Genomic DNA, 22,455 nt, shown 5'->3' with positions numbered 1-22,455 from the left:
CATCATTTCATGGGTCCCTGTATTGAATTCTACTGAATGATTAATTTGTGAATGGAGACTTTCCCTTCACCACTCATTCGAAACTCCATGGAACATTGAAAGATTTTACTCATATGCTTCCAGAGGACAGTCCTGCCATCACTGGGATGAATCAGTGAACATTCCAGACGTATTCTTGAAGGCAAGGATTTCCTTCTCCAGTTTAGGGGATCATTACTGCACTGAATCCCATGTGTGCCTTCATTAAGATCAGAACAGTTGCAGCAAGATTTTAAAACTAAGATTTGGCAATCTGCTTGCATTGGCAAGAATAACATCGCATCCTTTTGGTTTTCTTTAAATCACTGACGAGAAGGAAAATGTAAACGGGGAGAGCGAGTGGGAAAGTGAGGCAGTTGCAGCTCTGGTGAAATTCCTTCTTTGTGAGTCTCTCAGCAACAAGAGATATGCAGGTGACTCATTCGTGAGAGCTCTTCACATCGAGAACAAAAAGCAACCAAGTGCAGTTAGCACCACTTCCGGAGTGGGGGTGGGGTGAGCAGTAACTTCTGTCACTATGTTCAGAAACTGCCTTTTCGATTTACTTGGACACAAACTGCATTTCTAAAAAGCACCATGGAGTTTAGCAAAATTTATTGAGTCGCTTCTTGTCGATTCCCACACAGGTTTCCAACTCAGTTGATATCCATGTGGCTCAAGTCCAGGTGTGAACATCTCTGCAGTAAATTGGACGGTTAAGGTAAAAGGCAAGGAAAGTGGCATCTCGAATAGAAACAGTTACTGAAACTATGCTGCACGGTATGATGTGGAACACGGCCTGCTCAGCTTTGTGCATTTTCCCTGTAGTCAACGAGCTATTGGAAAAAGAAAGGTGAAACGTAGAATGGCTTCAACTTTCAGTGCTGGATGCCACAGAGCCGCAACGCGCTCGGCTGAAGCTCGTTTCTGTAGTGTAGTGGTCATCACGTTCGCCTCACACGCGAAAAGTCCCCAGTTCAAAGCGGGGCAGAAACTGCTTTGTTCTTCAATTGCAGCCTTTTACACGGACAAGAACGGAGCTTTCTTGCTTGCTCTCCCATCTGCAAATCTGCCTTCGAAAATGCTCGAACAAATCTGCTCTCTTTGTGAAATGTGATGCACTTCCATTTAATTAGTGAGCAAAGCATTGTAAAGGCTTGTTCTGATCAGAACCATTGTAAAACCTGGTTCTGATCATAAGTCATTCTGTTTGAGAGTGTAGTTACCGCGTTCTGATCCCTTCCACGAAAAACTGTCCCGCATTTGCATTCCTTGCGCAGGCGGACCGGTTCAAAGACAGGGAAGAAGCTGATGCGCTGGTGCTACTGATCAGCGCACCACTGATTCCTGAACTAGTCTGTCTGTCAAATGTAAACCAAAGTCGTCTCTGCAAGGCCTCATTTGGAAACTCTGTGTCGTTATTCAACGTGCGAGAATTGGCAGCAGAGGTGCTGAATCATGGTTTGGATCAGTTCGCACGTTAGTGACTCATTCAATCAGCAACAGCAATGAAAGAAATTGCACTCCCAGAGGAACCTCTGGACTTGTGGTTTCATAGCGTCGCTAGTATTAAGGTGAGCCCCGAGATCTAAGCCATGTTGGAACTGAAACGGAGGAATTGACAGAGAGGCTGCAGAATAACATCGCAACCTTTTGGTTTTCTTTAAATCACTGACGAGCAGGAAACTGTAAACGGGCAGGGCGAGTGGGAAAGTGAGGCAGTTGCAGCTCTGGTGAAACTCCTTCTTTGTAAGTCACTCAGCACCAAGAGACGTGAAGGTGACTCATGCCTGAGAACTCTTCACATCGAGAACAAAAAGCAATCAAGTGCAGTTAGCACCTCTCCCGGAATTGGGGTGGGGTGAGATAATTAGCTTTTGATTTCAGTTACTATGTTCAGAAACTGCCTTTTAAATTGAGGTGAACAGAAACTGCATTTCTAATGAGCACCATGGAATTTAGCAAGATTTATTGAGTCGCTTCTCGTCGCTTCCCACACAGGTTTCCAAGTCAGTCGGTATCGATGTGGCTCATGTCCAGGTGTGAATATCCCTGCAGCCAATTGCACGGTTAAGGTAAAAGGCAAGGAAAGTGGCATCTCGAACCAGCCCCGAGGTCATATCATCCTCACAAGGTGATCTGTCGTTCTCGGATTGTAATGCTACCTCCGGTTTTAGGGTGGAGAACATTCTTTGCAAAACAGACACAGTGACTGAAAATATAGTGCACGGTATGATGTGGAACACGGCCTGCTCAGCTTTGTGCATTTTCCCTGTAGTCCGGTGTGTTTCGTGTTCCGTGTAAACGTGAAAGTTGTCCTGTTTCGAGCAATCGGTGAAATCATTCAGCAAAGCAAGAATCGAAATTGAAGTAATGTCAAGCAGCTCATGGTGATTTGACCAAATCATTACCGAACATATATTCTCACGCAGTCAAAGATACATTTCTGGCTGAAAAGAGTCTGAGAAGATAGACACAGCTTACCATTGCTTTTTGTCTGGATTGATGGGCTTTCATTATCTGCTGCGAAATAGACATTGTAGCCGGGCACATACCAGCTGCTGTGCGAGTCGGACAGGGACCATGGAACCCTTTTCATGTGACTTTGCATGTGTGGTTATGCAGGAACACAATTCGAAATGCAAGAAAATGGGCGCTCAGGCTGTCTGGTAGTGTGGCCGAGCGGTCTAAGGCGCTGGATTTAGATTCCAGTGGTGAAAAGGGCGTGTGTTCGAATCCCACCGCTGCCATTTCAGCTGGTCAACTCGAATGCTGCTTTGATCCCCGCTGCATTGATGTTCTCAGAGAATTAACTGTGGACAGGTGCCGAGTGTTGTCAAGTCTCTCAGCTACCATGATGTTATTCGACTCCCCTGCAGAAAATCGCAAGCAGCTCAGCAATTGGTTTATGTTCCAGGCAAGTTGAGGTTTTACTGGAACCGAATGGCGACTGCTATTTCATCGCTGTTGTGAAACAAAGTCCGGCGGTGAGTCGATTCATCGGCGAATGGGAAAATCTTTCCACTGCATATGTTATTGAATTTCTCCCATTTCCTGCATTTCCATCCTGGAGACACCGGAAGGGAAAGGTAATCTAATCGAGACTGTGATTGGTGAAATTCACTTTCTTATGGCCCATACTTATTATATTCTTTCTTTCTCTCTTTTCAGCATTGTCTGGGAAGTGGTGGTGCACTAAGGCTGCAGTATGTTTGAAAGAGTAGTTTGGAATTGCCCTGTTGTTAGTTGTGAGATTACTTTATGCCTCATGCCCTCGGACTGTCTCACATTTAGCATTCATGCTTCGCTGTGTCTGAACATGCATTAGGTATGCCAGTTTTGTTTGTGTTCCGTGTTAAATGCTTTCTGTTTGCGATTCGCTCAATACATTACGAGTTAACAGGGGTTCTGAGGTAACTTGCAGCAGCAAAAATCCTCAACTGAGGATCTGGGAAAGTTTCACGAAGCATGGTCAGTCGGAGCAAAAGTAAGGAAGTCGTTCGTTTCTGCAGTGTTTCACAATACTACCTTTCCCGTCAGCAGTCGAACAGACTTAATGATTGTGCTACAGACTGCGACGACAAGCTCCGCTGAAAAGTAATCCTTTAAAACCGGTGTAAGCAACGCAAGGTTATTGGGGTACACCGCGTGGAAACAGAGACTTCGGTGTATCTCATCCATGCTCACCACATCACCAAAATTAAACAAGTCCCATTCCACAGCATTTCTCCTCAATCCCTCTAAACCCATCCTATCCAGAAACTCATCCGATTACCATTGCAATTTTCTGAGTGCAATAGCCTCCTCCACTCCCTCTGGTAGCTCATTCCATACACCCACAACCTTGTGAGTGGAAAGTGTGCGTCGGGGTCCTTTGTCAATTTCAGACCACTCACCTTAAACCTATGCTCTCGAGTTTCCAACTCACCCTAGCTTGTGTGAAACACGTAAATACTCAGTTTACAACCCTTCCATAAAACCATGTCGCAGCCGTTATGCTGCCGGGAAAGTTGTCCCAGCTTATTCCACTTCACACTCCAGTCCAAACATTGTCGACATCCTTGTCTATATTTTGTCACTAATTTCAGTCTATATTTTTTGACTTTTTCAAGATGTCAATTTCCCTGTAGTCAACGAGCTATTGGAAAAAGAAAGGTGAAACGTAGAATGGCTTCAACTTTCAGTGCTGGATGCCACAGAGCCGCAACGCGCTCGGCTGAAGCTCGTTTCTGTAGTGTAGTGGTCATCACGTTCGCCTCACACGCGAAAAGTCCCCAGTTCAAAGCGGGGCAGAAACTGCTTTGTTCTTCAATTGCAGCCTTTTACACGGACAAGAACGGAGCTTTCTTGCTTGCTCTCCCATCTGCAAATCTGCCTTCGAAAATGCTCGAACAAATCTGCTCTCTTTGTGAAATGTGATGCACTTCCATTTAATTAGTGAGCAAAGCATTGTAAAGGCTTGTTCTGATCAGAACCATTGTAAAACCTGGTTCTGATCATAAGTCATTCTGTTTGAGAGTGTAGTTACCGCGTTCTGATCCCTTCCACGAAAAACTGTCCCGCATTTGCATTCCTTGCGCAGGCGGACCGGTTCAAAGACAGGGAAGAAGCTGATGCGCTGGTGCTACTGATCAGCGCACCACTGATTCCTGAACTAGTCTGTCTGTCAAATGTAAACCAAAGTCGTCTCTGCAAGGCCTCATTTGGAAACTCTGTGTCGTTATTCAACGTGCGAGAATTGGCAGCAGAGGTGCTGAATCATGGTTTGGATCAGTTCGCACGTTAGTGACTCATTCAATCAGCAACAGCAATGAAAGAAATTGCACTCCCAGAGGAACCTCTGGACTTGTGGTTTCATAGCGTCGCTAGTATTAAGGTGAGCCCCGAGATCTAAGCCATGTTGGAACTGAAACGGAGGAATTGACAGAGAGGCTGCAGAATAACATCGCAACCTTTTGGTTTTCTTTAAATCACTGACGAGCAGGAAACTGTAAACGGGCAGGGCGAGTGGGAAAGTGAGGCAGTTGCAGCTCTGGTGAAACTCCTTCTTTGTAAGTCACTCAGCACCAAGAGACGTGAAGGTGACTCATGCCTGAGAACTCTTCACATCGAGAACAAAAAGCAATCAAGTGCAGTTAGCACCTCTCCCGGAATTGGGGTGGGGTGAGATAATTAGCTTTTGATTTCAGTTACTATGTTCAGAAACTGCCTTTTAAATTGAGGTGAACAGAAACTGCATTTCTAATGAGCACCATGGAATTTAGCAAGATTTATTGAGTCGCTTCTCGTCGCTTCCCACACAGGTTTCCAAGTCAGTCGGTATCGATGTGGCTCATGTCCAGGTGTGAATATCCCTGCAGCCAATTGCACGGTTAAGGTAAAAGGCAAGGAAAGTGGCATCTCGAACCAGCCCCGAGGTCATATCATCCTCACAAGGTGATCTGTCGTTCTCGGATTGTAATGCTACCTCCGGTTTTAGGGTGGAGAACATTCTTTGCAAAACAGACACAGTGACTGAAAATATAGTGCACGGTATGATGTGGAACACGGCCTGCTCAGCTTTGTGCATTTTCCCTGTAGTCCGGTGTGTTTCGTGTTCCGTGTAAACGTGAAAGTTGTCCTGTTTCGAGCAATCGGTGAAATCATTCAGCAAAGCAAGAATCGAAATTGAAGTAATGTCAAGCAGCTCATGGTGATTTGACCAAATCATTACCGAACATATATTCTCACGCAGTCAAAGATACATTTCTGGCTGAAAAGAGTCTGAGAAGATAGACACAGCTTACCATTGCTTTTTGTCTGGATTGATGGGCTTTCATTATCTGCTGCGAAATAGACATTGTAGCCGGGCACATACCAGCTGCTGTGCGAGTCGGACAGGGACCATGGAACCCTTTTCATGTGACTTTGCATGTGTGGTTATGCAGGAACACAATTCGAAATGCAAGAAAATGGGCGCTCAGGCTGTCTGGTAGTGTGGCCGAGCGGTCTAAGGCGCTGGATTTAGATTCCAGTGGTGAAAAGGGCGTGTGTTCGAATCCCACCGCTGCCATTTCAGCTGGTCAACTCGAATGCTGCTTTGATCCCCGCTGCATTGATGTTCTCAGAGAATTAACTGTGGACAGGTGCCGAGTGTTGTCAAGTCTCTCAGCTACCATGATGTTATTCGACTCCCCTGCAGAAAATCGCAAGCAGCTCAGCAATTGGTTTATGTTCCAGGCAAGTTGAGGTTTTACTGGAACCGAATGGCGACTGCTATTTCATCGCTGTTGTGAAACAAAGTCCGGCGGTGAGTCGATTCATCGGCGAATGGGAAAATCTTTCCACTGCATATGTTATTGAATTTCTCCCATTTCCTGCATTTCCATCCTGGAGACACCGGAAGGGAAAGGTAATCTAATCGAGACTGTGATTGGTGAAATTCACTTTCTTATGGCCCATACTTATTATATTCTTTCTTTCTCTCTTTTCAGCATTGTCTGGGAAGTGGTGGTGCACTAAGGCTGCAGTATGTTTGAAAGAGTAGTTTGGAATTGCCCTGTTGTTAGTTGTGAGATTACTTTATGCCTCATGCCCTCGGACTGTCTCACATTTAGCATTCATGCTTCGCTGTGTCTGAACATGCATTAGGTATGCCAGTTTTGTTTGTGTTCCGTGTTAAATGCTTTCTGTTTGCGATTCGCTCAATACATTACGAGTTAACAGGGGTTCTGAGGTAACTTGCAGCAGCAAAAATCCTCAACTGAGGATCTGGGAAAGTTTCACGAAGCATGGTCAGTCGGAGCAAAAGTAAGGAAGTCGTTCGTTTCTGCAGTGTTTCACAATACTACCTTTCCCGTCAGCAGTCGAACAGACTTAATGATTGTGCTACAGACTGCGACGACAAGCTCCGCTGAAAAGTAATCCTTTAAAACCGGTGTAAGCAACGCAAGGTTATTGGGGTACACCGCGTGGAAACAGAGACTTCGGTGTATCTCATCCATGCTCACCACATCACCAAAATTAAACAAGTCCCATTCCACAGCATTTCTCCTCAATCCCTCTAAACCCATCCTATCCAGAAACTCATCCGATTACCATTGCAATTTTCTGAGTGCAATAGCCTCCTCCACTCCCTCTGGTAGCTCATTCCATACACCCACAACCTTGTGAGTGGAAAGTGTGCGTCGGGGTCCTTTGTCAATTTCAGACCACTCACCTTAAACCTATGCTCTCGAGTTTCCAACTCACCCTAGCTTGTGTGAAACACGTAAATACTCAGTTTACAACCCTTCCATAAAACCATGTCGCAGCCGTTATGCTGCCGGGAAAGTTGTCCCAGCTTATTCCACTTCACACTCCAGTCCAAACATTGTCGACATCCTTGTCTATATTTTGTCACTAATTTCAGTCTATATTTTTTGACTTTTTCAAGATGTCAATTTCCCTGTAGTCAACGAGCTATTGGAAAAAGAAAGGTGAAACGTAGAATGGCTTCAACTTTCAGTGCTGGATGCCACAGAGCCGCAACGCGCTCGGCTGAAGCTCGTTTCTGTAGTGTAGTGGTCATCACGTTCGCCTCACACGCGAAAAGTCCCCAGTTCAAAGCGGGGCAGAAACTGCTTTGTTCTTCAATTGCAGCCTTTTACACGGACAAGAACGGAGCTTTCTTGCTTGCTCTCCCATCTGCAAATCTGCCTTCGAAAATGCTCGAACAAATCTGCTCTCTTTGTGAAATGTGATGCACTTCCATTTAATTAGTGAGCAAAGCATTGTAAAGGCTTGTTCTGATCAGAACCATTGTAAAACCTGGTTCTGATCATAAGTCATTCTGTTTGAGAGTGTAGTTACCGCGTTCTGATCCCTTCCACGAAAAACTGTCCCGCATTTGCATTCCTTGCGCAGGCGGACCGGTTCAAAGACAGGGAAGAAGCTGATGCGCTGGTGCTACTGATCAGCGCACCACTGATTCCTGAACTAGTCTGTCTGTCAAATGTAAACCAAAGTCGTCTCTGCAAGGCCTCATTTGGAAACTCTGTGTCGTTATTCAACGTGCGAGAATTGGCAGCAGAGGTGCTGAATCATGGTTTGGATCAGTTCGCACGTTAGTGACTCATTCAATCAGCAACAGCAATGAAAGAAATTGCACTCCCAGAGGAACCTCTGGACTTGTGGTTTCATAGCGTCGCTAGTATTAAGGTGAGCCCCGAGATCTAAGCCATGTTGGAACTGAAACGGAGGAATTGACAGAGAGGCTGCAGAATAACATCGCAACCTTTTGGTTTTCTTTAAATCACTGACGAGCAGGAAACTGTAAACGGGCAGGGCGAGTGGGAAAGTGAGGCAGTTGCAGCTCTGGTGAAACTCCTTCTTTGTAAGTCACTCAGCACCAAGAGACGTGAAGGTGACTCATGCCTGAGAACTCTTCACATCGAGAACAAAAAGCAATCAAGTGCAGTTAGCACCTCTCCCGGAATTGGGGTGGGGTGAGATAATTAGCTTTTGATTTCAGTTACTATGTTCAGAAACTGCCTTTTAAATTGAGGTGAACAGAAACTGCATTTCTAATGAGCACCATGGAATTTAGCAAGATTTATTGAGTCGCTTCTCGTCGCTTCCCACACAGGTTTCCAAGTCAGTCGGTATCGATGTGGCTCATGTCCAGGTGTGAATATCCCTGCAGCCAATTGCACGGTTAAGGTAAAAGGCAAGGAAAGTGGCATCTCGAACCAGCCCCGAGGTCATATCATCCTCACAAGGTGATCTGTCGTTCTCGGATTGTAATGCTACCTCCGGTTTTAGGGTGGAGAACATTCTTTGCAAAACAGACACAGTGACTGAAAATATAGTGCACGGTATGATGTGGAACACGGCCTGCTCAGCTTTGTGCATTTTCCCTGTAGTCCGGTGTGTTTCGTGTTCCGTGTAAACGTGAAAGTTGTCCTGTTTCGAGCAATCGGTGAAATCATTCAGCAAAGCAAGAATCGAAATTGAAGTAATGTCAAGCAGCTCATGGTGATTTGACCAAATCATTACCGAACATATATTCTCACGCAGTCAAAGATACATTTCTGGCTGAAAAGAGTCTGAGAAGATAGACACAGCTTACCATTGCTTTTTGTCTGGATTGATGGGCTTTCATTATCTGCTGCGAAATAGACATTGTAGCCGGGCACATACCAGCTGCTGTGCGAGTCGGACAGGGACCATGGAACCCTTTTCATGCGACTTTGCATGTGTGGTTATGCAGGAGCACAATTCGAAATGCAAGAAAATGGGAACGCAGGTTGTCTGGTAGTGTGGCCGAGCGGTCTAAGGCGCTGAATCCATGTTCCAGCCCTGAAAAGGGCGTGGGTTCGATTCCCACCACTGCCATTTCAGCTGATCCACTTGAGTGCTGCATTGATGTTCTCAGAGGCTGCTTGGGTGTGACGGTTTCAATTTCGCAACAAACGATGCTGGCTCATCAATCCGGATAAAAATCAATGGTAAGCTGAGGCTATCTTCTCAGACTCATTTCAGCTACAAATGTATCTGTGAGTGCGTGAGCATACATGTTCGCTTATGATTTGTTCAAATATCCATGAACTGCTTGACATTACTGCAATTTCGGTTCTTGCTTTGCTAATTGATTTCACCCATTGCTCGAAACAGGACAACTATCACGTTTACACGGAACATGAAACACACCGGACTACAGGGAAAATGCACAAAGCTGAGCAGGCCGTGTTCCACATCATACCGTGCAGCATAGTTTCAGTCACTGTGTCTGTTTTGCAGGATAAGAGTCCCAAAGAATGTTCTCCAGCCTAAAACCGGAGGTAGCATTACAATCCGAGAACGACAGATCACAGTGTGAGGATGCTCTGACCTCGGGGCCAGTTCGAGATGCCACTTTCCTTGCCTTTTACCTGAACCGTGCAATTGGCTGCAGCGATGTTCACACCAGGACATGAGCCACATCGATACCAATTGAGTTGGAAACCTGCTTGCGAATCGACGAGAAGCGACTCAATAAATCTTGCTAAATTCCATGGTGCTTATTAGAAATGCAGTTTCTGTTCACCTCAATTTAAAAGGCAGTTTTTGAACATAGTAACTGAAATCAAAAGCTAATTATCTCACCCCACCCCCACTCCGGGAGTGGTGCTAACTGCACTTGATTGCTTTTTGTTCTCGATGTGAAGAGCTCTCACGCCTGAGTCACCTTCACGCCTCTTGTTGCTGAGTGACTCAAAAAGAAGGAGTTTCACCAGAGCTGTGACTGCCTCACTTTCCCAGTCGCTCTCCCCGTTTACATTTTCCTGCTCATCAGTAGTTTAAAGAAAACCAAAAGGATGCGATGTTATTCTGCAGCCTCTTTGTCGATTCCTCCGTTTAAATTCCAACATGGCTGAGATCTCGGGGCGCACCTTAATACTAGCTTTGAAAGCACAGGTCCAGAGCTTCCTCTGAGAGTGCAATTTCTTTCATTGCTGTTGCTGATTGAATGAGCCACTAACGTGCGAAATGCTCCAAAACATGATTCAGGACTTCTGGTGACAATTCTCGCACTTTGAATAACGACAGACAGCTTCCAAATGAGGCCTTTCAGATACGACTTTGGGGTACATTTGGCAGACAGAATAGTTCAGGAATCCGTGGTGCACTGTGACACCAGCGCATCACCTTCTTCCCTGTCTTTGAACCGGGCCGCCTCAGCAAGGAATGCAAATGCAGTATTGCTCTTCGTGGAAGGATCGGTAACTACACGCTCAAACTGAATGGCACATGATCAGAAGCAGTTTGTAGAATATCTTTACAATGCTCTGCACAGTAATCAAATGGAAATGCATTGCATTTCACTATGAGAGCAGATTTGTTCAAGCAAATTCGAAGGCAGGTTTGCGGATGGGAAAGCAAGCAGGAAAGCTCCGTTCTTGTCCATGTAAAAGGCTGCAGATGAAGAACAAAACAGTTTCGACCGCGGGAACCTATCTTGCGGAAGGTGAACGTGCTGATCACTATGCTACAGAAACAAGCCCACAGCCGCCCCTGCTGCAGCTCAGTGGTATCCGACACTGAAAGTTGAAGACATTCTACCTTTCACCTTTCTGTTTCCAAATGCTCGTTGTTTCATGGGAGTTGTTTAATTTTGGCTGTGTGGTATGCATGGACGAGATACACCGAAGTATCTGTTTTCACGCGGTGTAGCCCAATAACGTTGTGTTGCTTACACCGGCTTTAAAAGGATAACTTTTTAGCCGAGCTGGCCGTCGCAGTCTGTGACACAATCATTTAGTCTGTTCGACTGCTCACTGGAAAGGTAGTATTGTGAAACACTGCAGAAACGAAGGACTTCCTTACTTTTGCTCCGACTGACCATACTCTGTGAAATTTTCCCAGATTCTCAGTTGAGGAGTTTTTGCAGCTGGAAATTACCTCAGAAAACCTGTTAATTCGTAATGTATTGAACGAATCGCAAAACAGAAAACATTTGACACGCAACACAAACAAAACTGGCAGACCAAATGCATTTTCAGATACAGTGAGCATGAATGCTAAATGTGAGACACTCCGAGGGCATGAGCCATAAAGTAATCTCACAACTAACAACAGGGCAATTCCAAACTACTCTTTCAATGATACTTGAGCCTCAGTGCACCACCATATCACAGACAATGCTGAAAAGAGAGAAAGAAATAGGCCACAAAAAGTGAATTTCACCAATCACAGTCTCGATTAGATTACCTTTCCCTTCCGGTGTCTCCGGGACGGAAACGAAGGAAATTGGAGAAATTCAATAACATATGACATCAAAATTCATCGGAACGATTTTCCTATTCGCCAGAAAGCCAAATAACGATGAATCGACTCACCGCAGGACTTTGTTTCACAACAGCGATGAAATAGCAGTCTCCATTCGGTTCCAGTAAAATCTCAACATGCTTGGGCCATAAAGCAACAGTAGAGCTGTTTGCAATTTTCCACGCGGGAGGCGAACACGGTCACATAGACAATTTGGCACTTTCCCACTCCACAGTTAATTCCCTGGGAAGTAAACCAAATTTTTTAGTGAACAGAAGTACAGCGGGAGCGGAAACAGCATTTTCACAAGCTGTGACGTTGCAGCTGATCACCAGAAATGGCAGTGGTGGGATTCGAACCCACGCCACTGTCGAGACTGGAGCCTTAATCCAGCGCCTTAGACCACTCGGCCACACTACCAGGCGTGCAGAACCCCCATTTTCTTGCATTTCCAATTGAGCTCATGCATGACAACAGATGGAAAGTCACGTGAAATGGGTTCCATGATCCCTCTCCGACTCGCACGGCTGCTTGGATGTGACGGCTACAATATCAATTTCGCAACAAATAATGCTGGCTCATCAATCCGGATAAAAATCAATGGTAAGCTGAGGCTATCTTCTCAGACTCTTTTCAACCAGAAATGTATCTGTGAGTGCGTGAGCATACATGTTCGCTTATGATTTGGTCAAATAACCATGAACTGCTTGACATTACTGCAATTTCGATTCTTGCTTTGCTAAATGATTTCACCCATTGCTCGAAACAGGACAACTATCACGTTTACACGGAACATGAAACACACCGGACTACAGGGAAAATGCACAAAGCTGAGCAGGCCGTGTTCCACATCATACCGTGCAGCATAGTTTCAGTCACTGTGTCTGTTTTGCAGAATAAGAGTCCCAAAGAATGTTCTCCATCCTAAAACCGGAGGTAGCATTACAATCCGAGAACGACAGATCACAGTGTGAGTATGTTCTGACCTCGGGGCCAGTTCGAGATGCCACTTTCCTTGCCTTTTACCTTAACCATGCAATTGGCTGCAGGGATGTTCATACCTGGACATGAGCCACATGGATACCAACTGAGTTGGAAACCTGTGTGCGAATCGACGAGAAGCGAATCAATAAATTTTGCTAAATTCCATGATGCTTATTAGAAATGCAGTTTCTGTTCACGTCAGTTCAAAAGGCAGTTTCTGAACATAGTAACAGAAGGTCCTACTCACCCCACCCCCACTCCGGGAGTGGTGCTAACTGCACTTGATTGCTTTTTGTTCTCGATGTGAAGAGCTCTCCCGCATGAGTCACCTTCACGTCTCTTGTTGCTGAGTGACTCACAAAGCAGGAGATTCACCAGAGCTGCAACTGCCTCACTTTCCCACTCGCCCTCCCGTTTACATTTTCCTGCTCGTCAGTGATTTAAAGAAAACCAAAAGGTTGCGATGTCATTCTGTAGCCTCTCTGTCAATTCCTCCGTTTCAGTTCCAACTTGGCTTAGATCTCGGGGCTCACCTTAATACTAGCGACGCTATGAAATCACAAGTCCAGAGGTTCCTCTGAGAGTGTAATTTCTTTCATTGCTGTTGCTGATTGAATGAGTCACTATAACGTGCGAACTGATCCAAACCATGATTCAGCACCTCTGCTGCCAATTCTCGCACGTTGAATAACGACAGACAGCTTCCAAATGAGGCCTTGCAGAGACGACTTTGGGGTACATTTGTCAGACAGACCAGTTGAGGAATCCGTGGTGCACTGTGACACCAGCTCATCAGCTTCTTTGCTGTCTTTGAACCGGCCCGCCTGCGCAAGGAATGCAAATGCGGTACTGCTTTTTGTGGAAGATTCATAACGCGGTAACTACACTCTGAAACAGAATGGCATATGATCAGACCCAGCTTGGAGAAAACCTTTACAATGCTTTGCAAACTAATTTAATGGAATTGCATTACATTTCACAAAGAGAGCAGATTTGTTCGAGCGATTTCGAAGGCAGGTTTGCAGATGGGAAAGCAAGCAAGAATGCTCCGTTCTTGTCCGTGTAAAAGGCTGCAATTGAAGAACAAAGCAGTTTCTGCCCAGTTTCGAACTGAGGACCTTTCGCGTGTTAGGCGAATGTGATGACCACTACACTACAGAAACAAGCCTGTGCCGGCCGCGCTGCGGCTCTGTGGCATCCAGCACTGAAAGTTGAAGCCATTCTCCGTTTCACCTTTCTTTTTCCAACAGCTCGTTGTTATCCAGGGTAATTGACATCTTGAAAAAGTTAAAAAAAGAAACAGACGTGAAATTGGTGACAAAATATAGACAAGGATGTGGTCAATGTTCGGACTGTAGAGAGAGGTGGAATAGGCTGGGACAACTTTCCCGGCAGCATAACGGCTGCGACATGATTTTATGGAAGGGTTTTGAACTGAGTATTTACGTGTTTTACCCAAGCTGGGGTGAGTTGGAAACTCGGGAGCATAGGTTTAAGGTGAGTGCTCTGAAATTGACAAAGGACCTGAGGCACATTTCCCACACACAAGGTTGTGCGTGTATGGAATGAGCTACCAGAGGAAGTGGAGGAGGCTATTGCACTCAGAAAATTGCAATGGTAATCGGATCAGTTTCTGGATAGGATGGGTTTAGAGGGATGGAGGCCAAATGCTGTGGAACGGGACTTGTTTAATTTTGGATATGTGGTGAGCATGGATGAGATACACCGAAGTATCTGTTTCCACGCGGTGTACCCCAATAACGTTGTGTTTGAAAGGATTACTTTTTAGCGGAGCTTGCCATCGCAGTCTGTATAACAATCATTTAGTCTGTTCGACTGCTCACGGGAAAGGTAGTATTGTGAAACACTGCAGAAACGAACGACTTCCTTACTTTTGCTGTGACTGACCATACTTCGTGAAATTTTTCCAGATTCCCAGTTGAGGATTTTTGCTGCTGGAAGTTACCTCAGAACCCCTGTTAACTCGTAATGTATTGAGCGAATCGCAAACAGAAAGCATTTAACACGGAACACAAACAAAACTGGCATACCTAATGCATGTTCAGACACAGCGAAGTATGAATGCTAAATGTGAGACAGTCCGGGGCATGAGGCATAAAGTAACCTCACAACTAACAACTGGGCAATTCCAAACTACTCTTTCAAACATACTGCAGCCTTAGTGCACCACCACTTCCCGGACAATGCTGAAAAGAGAGAAAGAAAGAATATAATAAGTATGGGCCATAAAAAAAGTGAATTTCACCAATCACAGTCTCGATTAGATTACCTTTCCCTTCCGGTGTCTCCAAGACGGAAATGGAGGAAATGGGAGAAATTCAATAACACATTCAGTGGAAAGAATTTCCCATTCGCCAGAAAGCGAAATAACGATGAATCGATTCAGCGCAGGACTTTGTTTCACAACAGCGATGAAATAACAGTCTCTATTCGGTTCCAGTAAAAACTCAACTTGCCTGGAACGTAAACCAAGCGTTGAGCTGTTTGCGATTTTCGGCAGGGGAGGCGAGCACCATCGTGACAGCAGCGAGACTTCACAATATTCACCACAGTTAATTCCCTTGGAATATCAACGCAGTGGGGATTTTAACAATGCTGCAGCGGTGGAGTTGACCAGCTGAAAGGGCTGTGGTGGGATTCGAACCCACGCCCCTTTCAGGAATGGAACCTGAATCCAGCGCCTCAGACTGCTCGGCCACACTACCAAACAGCGCAACCACGCATTTTCTTGCATTTCGAATTGTGCTCCTGCATAACCACACATGCTAAGTTTCATGAAAAGGGTTCCATGGTCCCACTCCGACTCGCACAGCTGCTGGGATGTGCCCAGCTACAATGACAATTTCGCAGCAGATAATGAAATCCCATCAATCCAGGCAAAAATCAATGGTAAGCTGAGTCTATCTTCTCAGACTCTTTTCAACCAGAAATGTATCTTTGACTGCATGAGAATATATGTTCGGTTATGATTGGGTCAAATCACCATGAGCTGCTTGACATTACTTCAATTTCGATTCTTGCTTTGCTGAATGATTTCACCCATTGCTGGAAACAGGACAACTTCCACATTTACACGGAACACAAAACACACCGGACTACAGAGAAAATGCACAAAGCTGAGCAGGCCGTGTTCCACATTATACCGTGCATCATCGTTTCAGTCACTGTGTCTGTTTTGCAGAATAAGAGTTCCAAAGAATGTTCTCCACTCTAAAACCGGAGGTAGCATTACAACCTGAGAACGACAGATCACATTGGGAGGATGCTCTGACCTCGGGGCCAGTTCGAGATGCCACTTTCCTTGCCTTTTACCTTAACCGTGCAATTGGCTGCAGGGATGTTCACACCTGGACATGAGCCACATCGATACCAACTGAATAGGAAACCTGTGTGGGAATCGACAAGAAGCGACTCAAAAAATTTAGCTAAACTCCATGATGCTTATTAGAAATGAAGTTTCTGCTCACGTCAATTTAAAAGGCAGTTTCTGAACATGGTAACAGAAGTTCCTACTCACCCCACCCCCACTGCGGAAGAGGTGCTAACTGCCCTTGAGTGCTTTTTGTTCTCAATGTGAAGAGCTCTCCCGCATGAGTCACCTTCACGTCTCTTGTTGCTGAGTGACTCACAAAGAAGGAGTTTCACCAGAGCTGCAACTGCCTCACTTTCCCACTCGCCCTCCCGTTTACATTTTCCTGCTCGTCAGTGATTTAAAGAAAACCAAAAGGTTGCGATGTCATTCTGTAGCCTCTCTGTCAATTCCTCCGTTACAGTTCCAACTTGGCTTAGATCTCGGGGCTCACCTTAATACTAGCGACGCTATGAAATCACAAGTCCAGAGGTTCCTCTGAGAGTGTAATTTCTTTCATTGCTGTTGCTGATTGAATGAGTCACTATAACGTGCGAACTGATCCAAACCATGATTCAGCACCTCTGCTGCCAATTCTCGCACGTTGAATAACGACAGGCAGCTTCCAAATGAGGCCTTGCAGAGACGACTTTGGGGTACATTTGTCAGACAGACCAGTTGAGGAATCCGTGGTGCACTGTGACACCAGCTCATCAGCTTCTTCGCTGTCTTTGAACCGGCCCGCCTGCGCAAGGAATGCAAATGCGGTACTGCTTTTTGTGGAAGATTCAGAACGCGGTAACTACACTCTCAAACAGAATGGCATATGATCAGACCCAGCTTGGAGAAAACCTTTACAATGCTTTGCAAACGAATTTAATGGAATTGCCTTACATTTCACAAAGAGAGCAGATTTGTTCCAGCGATTTCGAAGGCAGGTTTGCAGATGGGAAAGCAAGCAAGAAAGCTCCGTTCTTGTCCGTGTAAAAGGCTGCAATTGAAGAACAAAGCAGTTTCTGCCCAGTTTCGAACTGGTGACCGTTCGCGTGTTAGGCAAATGTGATGACCACTACACTACAGAAACAAACCTGTGCCGACCGCGCCGCGGCTCTGTGGCATCCAGCACTGAAAGTTGAAGCCATTCTACGTTTCACCTTTCTTTTTCCAATAGCGCGTTGTTGTCCAGGGTAATTGACATCTTGAAAAATTTTTAAAAAACAAACGTGAAATTGGTGACAAAATATAGACAAGAATGTGGTCAATGTTTGGACTGTAGAGTGAGGTGGAATAGGCTGGGACAAGTTTCCCGGCAGCATAACGGCTGCGACATGATTTTATGGAAGGGTTTTGAACTGAGTATTTACGTGTTTTACCCAAGCTAGGGTGAGTTGGAAACTCGGGAGCATAGGTTTAAGGTGAGTGCTCTGAAATTGACAAAGGAACTGAGGCACATTTCCCACACACAAGGTTGTGCGTGTATGGAATGAGCTACCAGAGGAAGTGGAGGAGGCTATTGCACTCAGAAAATTGCAATGGTAATCGGATCAGTTTCTGGATAGGATGGGTTCAGAGGGATTGAGGCCAAATGCTGGGGAACGGGACTTGTTTAACTTTGGATATGTGGTGAGCATGGATGAGATACACCGAAGTATCTGTTTCCACGCGGTGTACCCCAATAACGTTGTGTTTGAAAGGATTACACCGGTTTTAAAGGATTAAGTTTTAGCGGAGCTTGCCGTCGCAGTCTGTAGCACAATCATTTAGACTGTTCGACTGCTCACGGGAAAGGTAGTATTGTGAAACACTGCAGAAACGAACGACTTCCTTACTTTTGCTGTGACTGACCATACTTCGTGAAGTTTTCCCAGATCCTCAGTTGAGGATTTTTGCTGCTGGAAGTTACCTCAGAAAGCATTTAACACGGAACACAAACAAAACTGGCATACCTAATGCATGTTCAGACACAGCGAAGCATGAATGCTAAATGTGAGACAGTCCGAGGGCATGAGGCATAAAGTAACCTCGCAACTAACAACTGGGCAATTCCAAACTACTCTTTCAAACATACTGCAGCCTTAGTGCACCACCACTTCCCAGACAATGCTGAAAAGAGAGAAAGAAAGAATATAATAAGTATGAGCCATAAAAAAGTGAATTTCACCAATCACAGTCTCGATTAGATTACCTTTCCCTTCCGGTGTCTCCAAGACGGAAATGAAGGAAATGGGAGAAATTCAATAACATATTCAGTGGAAAGAATTTCCCATTCGCCAGAAAGCCAAATAACGATGAATCGACTCAGCGCTGGACTTTGTTTCACAACAGCGATGAAATAACAGTCTCCATTCGGTTCCAGTAAAAACTCAACTTGCCTGGAACGTAAACCAAGCGCTGAGCTGTTTGCGATTTGCTGCAGCGAGCACCATCATGACAGCGGAGAGACTCCACAACATTCACCACAGTTAATTCCCCTAGAATATCAATGCAGCGGGGATTTTAACAAAGCTGCAGCGGTGGAGTTGACCAGTGGAAATGGCAGTGGTGGGATTCGAACCCACGCCTTCTTCAGGATTGGAATTTGGATCCAGTGCCTTAGACCGCTCGGCCACACTACCAGACAGCGCGACCGCGCATTTTCTTGCATTTCGAATTGTGCTCCTGCATAACCACACATGCTCAGTCACATGAAAAGGGTTCCATGATCCCTCTCCGACTCGCACAGCTGCTGGGATGTGCCCAGCTACAATGACAATTTCGCAGCAGATCATGAAAGCCCATCAATCCGGACAAAAATCAATGGTAAGCTGTGTCTATCTTCTCAGACCCTTTTCAACCAGAAATGTATCTTTGACTGCGTGAGAATATATGTTCGGTTATGATTGGGTCAAATCACCATGAGCTGCTTGACATTACTTCAATTTCGATTCTTGCTTTGCTGAATGATTTCACCCATTGCTCGAAACAGGACAACTTTCACGTTTACAGGGAACATGAAACACACCGGACTACAGGGAAAATGCACAAAGCTCAGCAGGCCGTGTTCCACATTATACCGTGCAGCAACGTTTCAATCACTGTGTCACTTCCAGCAGCAAATATCCTCAGCTGAGGATCTGGGAAAATTTCACCAAGTATGGTCAGTCGGAGCAAAAGTAAGGAAGTCGTTCGTTTCTGCAGTGTTTCACAATACTACCTTTCCCGTGAGCTGTCGACCAGACTAAATGATTGTGGCACAGACTGCGACGGCAAACTCCGCTAAAACTTAATCCTTTAAAACCGGTGTAAGCAACACAACGTAATTGGGGTACACCGCGTGGAAAGTGATATTTCTGTGTATCTCATCCATGTTCACCACATAGCCAAAGTTAAACAAGTCCCGTTCCCCAGCATTTGGCCTCAATCCCTCTGAACCCATCCTATCCAGAAACTCATCCGATTACCATTGCAGTTTTCTGAGTGCCATAGCCTCCTCCACTTCCTCTGGTAGCTCATTCCATACATGTATAACCTTGTGTGTGAGAAATGTGCCTCGGGTCCTTTGTCAATTTCAGATCACTCACCTTAAACTTATGATCTCGAGTTTCCAACTCACCCCATGTGACTTTGCACCTTTTCTTATGCAGCAGACAATTGCTGACGCTGGAAAAGTGTGATCGAGCAGTCTATCGCGCTACATCCAGGTTCCCGTTTCGACAGTGGCGTGGTTTTGTGTCCCGCTGCTGCCGTTTCTGCTGGTCTCCTCCAACAGTTTGTTGAAATGTTGGTTTGATCCCCGTTATGTTGATGTTCAACGCAAATGGAAAATGTGTTTGGTTCCCGGGAAATTAACTGTGGTGTGGGAAAGTGCCGAGCTTCTCAAAATGTCTGTGCTGGTACTCTAAGGCTGCAGCATGTTTGAAAGAGTAGGTTGGAATTGCCCTGCTATTGGTTGTGAGATTACTTTATAACTCATGCCCTCGGACTGTCTCACGTTTAGCATCGAGAACAAAGAGCACTCAGATACAGTTAGCACCTCTTTGACGTCTTCTGGTTTGTGGGGGGGGGGGGCGGAATCACCTTTTGACATCTGTTAATACACTCTGAAACTGCCTTTTAGATTGAAGTGAACAGAAACTGCATGTCTAATAAGGAGGAGAGAATTTCATAAACTTTCTGAGTCGCTTCCCATCGATTCCCACATTGCTTTCCACCTCAACTGGCCGCCGTGTGGTTCATGCACAGGTGTAGACATCTCTGCAGCAAGCCGCATGGTTCAGGTCAAAGACAAGGAAAACGCCAACTCGTACTGGCACCGAGGTGTGTGCATCCTCACAATGTGATCTGTCCTTCTCGGATAGTAATGCTACCTCCACTTTTCACGTCGAGAACATTCTTTGGGACGTTTAATCTTCAAAACAGACGTCGAAGCCGTAAGTATGCTGCACGGTCTGATGTGGAACACGATCTGTTCGGCTTTGTGCATTTTCCCTGTAGTCCGTGTGTTTCATGTTCCGTGTAAACGTGAAAACTGTTCTGTATCGAGCAACAGGTGCAATCATTTACCAAGGCAAGTATCGCAATCCCAGTCATGTCACGCAGATCTTGGTTTCTTTGTTGAATCAGAATCGAATTTCCATTCTCTCGCACAGACCTTAGATTTGTGGCTCAAACGAGTCTCAGAAGGTAGATCAGCTTCCCATTGATTTTTGTGTGGATTGAAGCGGTATCATTATCTGCTGCAAAATTGATATTGTAGCTGGGCAGATCCCAGCAGCAGTGCGAACAGGGCAGGGATCTGGAACTCTTTCCCCGGGACTTTGATGCTGTTGTTTTGTAGACGCGCCATTGAAAGTGTAAAAAAAAACCCAACTGCAGAGGCTTGTCTTGTGGCCGAGTTGTCGGAGGCACTGTGTTGTGTTTAAATTTCTAATGAGGGTTGTGTTCGAATTTCACCATTTGTGTGCTTTGCTGGTTTTACTGCAGAGTGTTAATGTTCAGTGTTTAAATTCCAACCCGACCATCTTACTTTGCTTATAGCAAATGTATCTTCGATTTGAGAGAATGCACCCTCTCCAATGTGCCAGTGTCCATGCTGGAGTGATCACATTCGCCTCCCACACGAAAAGCCCGGACCTCAAGCGGTTCCACTGCTGCATCATGTTCCGGCCAAGTTGTGTTGTTCACTATTTCCACTGAAGCCGAACGGAGATTGGGATTTCATCGCTGGTGTGAAACAAAATCCTGCAGTGACTTTAGTTATCATTATTTGGTGTTCTAGTGAATGGAAAAATAATTCCAGTTAATTGCAATGTCATATGGTCTTAAATTTCTCTAATTTCCTTCACTTCTGTCCTGGAAACGTGAGCTGCAAGCACTGCCACATAGTTGATCGGACGAGCAAACTAATGTAATCGAAACTGTGTTTGGGAATCTTCAATTTTCATGGCTCGTTCATGTTCGGTTCTTTGTTTTCCCTCATTTCAGAGTTTTTCGGGAGGTGGAGGTACACTAAGTTTCCACGATATGTTGGGAGTAAAAAGTGAGTTCTGTAGATGCTGGAGATCAGAGCTGAAAATGTGTTGCTGGTTAAAGCGCAGCAGGTCAGGCAGCATCCAAGGAACAGGAAATTCGACGTTTCGGGCATGAACTAGATTCCTGATGAAGGGCTTATGCCCGAAACGTCGAATTTCCTGTTCAACATATGATGGGAGCGCAGTTTGGAATTGTTCTGCTGAAGGATCTGGGAACCGTTTATGGCTTATTGCCCCGGACTGCACCCAGAACAGCATTTATGCTTCGAAATGTCTGGAAATGCATTTTAAACAAACTCCCATTTCCCAGCATCTGGCCCCTATCTCACTAAACCCTTCCTATCCAGAAACTCATCCGGTTGCCTTTGAAATCTTCTGAGTGTACGAGCCTCCTCCACTTCCTCTGGTCGCTGATTCCATCCCGCACAACTTTCTGTGTGGGAAAGGTGCCTCAATCCCTTTTATATTTTACCCATCTCACCTTACACCTATGCTCTCCAGCTTTCAACTCACCCCACATGGCCGAAAACAAAAACTTAAGTACTCATTTTATGAAACATCCTTAAGGTCATGCCCACGTTCAGACTTGCCCTATATTCCAAAGTGTGCCCCCCGACAGCATCTTTATCTATATTTTGTGAACAATTTCACATGATTTTCTTAATTTTTCAATGATGTCAATTACGCTGGAGAATAACCAGCTCCTGGAAACGGAAAGGTGAAGTGTTGAACTCTAAATTTTAGTGCTGGCCGACTCTGAACACCAGCTGCTCGCGGGGATGCTTCCTGTATTGTATTGTGGATTGG

General features: G+C 45.4%; 6 non-coding genes across 6 annotated transcripts; 2 read left to right on the top strand and 4 right to left on the bottom strand.

The window, feature by feature from the left end:
• The first annotated feature begins 2,686 nt into the window (after positions 1 to 2,686).
• On the top strand, positions 2,687 to 2,768 carry trnal-uag (transfer RNA leucine (anticodon UAG)). The gene has a single exon. It is a non-coding gene; the product is annotated as a tRNA-Leu (tRNA).
• Positions 2,769 to 5,988: 3,220 nt separating this feature from the next.
• trnal-uag (transfer RNA leucine (anticodon UAG)) lies at positions 5,989 to 6,070 on the top strand. Its single transcript has one exon. It is a non-coding gene; the product is annotated as a tRNA-Leu (tRNA).
• Positions 6,071 to 12,122: 6,052 nt separating this feature from the next.
• trnal-aag (transfer RNA leucine (anticodon AAG)) lies at positions 12,123 to 12,204 on the bottom strand. The gene has a single exon. It is a non-coding gene; the product is annotated as a tRNA-Leu (tRNA).
• A 1,654-nt stretch (positions 12,205 to 13,858) lies between these two features.
• Positions 13,859 to 13,931, bottom strand: trnav-aac (transfer RNA valine (anticodon AAC)). Its single transcript has one exon. It is a non-coding gene; the product is annotated as a tRNA-Val (tRNA).
• A 3,218-nt stretch (positions 13,932 to 17,149) lies between these two features.
• trnav-aac (transfer RNA valine (anticodon AAC)) lies at positions 17,150 to 17,222 on the bottom strand. Its single transcript has one exon. It is a non-coding gene; the product is annotated as a tRNA-Val (tRNA).
• Positions 17,223 to 18,671: 1,449 nt separating this feature from the next.
• trnal-caa (transfer RNA leucine (anticodon CAA)) lies at positions 18,672 to 18,753 on the bottom strand. Its single transcript has one exon. It is a non-coding gene; the product is annotated as a tRNA-Leu (tRNA).
• Positions 18,754 to 22,455: the final 3,702 nt, after the last annotated feature.

Source organism: Hemiscyllium ocellatum, unplaced genomic scaffold, assembly GCF_020745735.1.
Source record: "Hemiscyllium ocellatum isolate sHemOce1 unplaced genomic scaffold, sHemOce1.pat.X.cur. scaffold_148_pat_ctg1, whole genome shotgun sequence".
Taxonomy (NCBI): Eukaryota; Metazoa; Chordata; class Chondrichthyes; order Orectolobiformes; family Hemiscylliidae; genus Hemiscyllium; species Hemiscyllium ocellatum.
The sequence above is the reverse complement of the archived record's forward strand: the minus strand, read 5'-3'. Positions and strand labels throughout refer to the sequence as shown.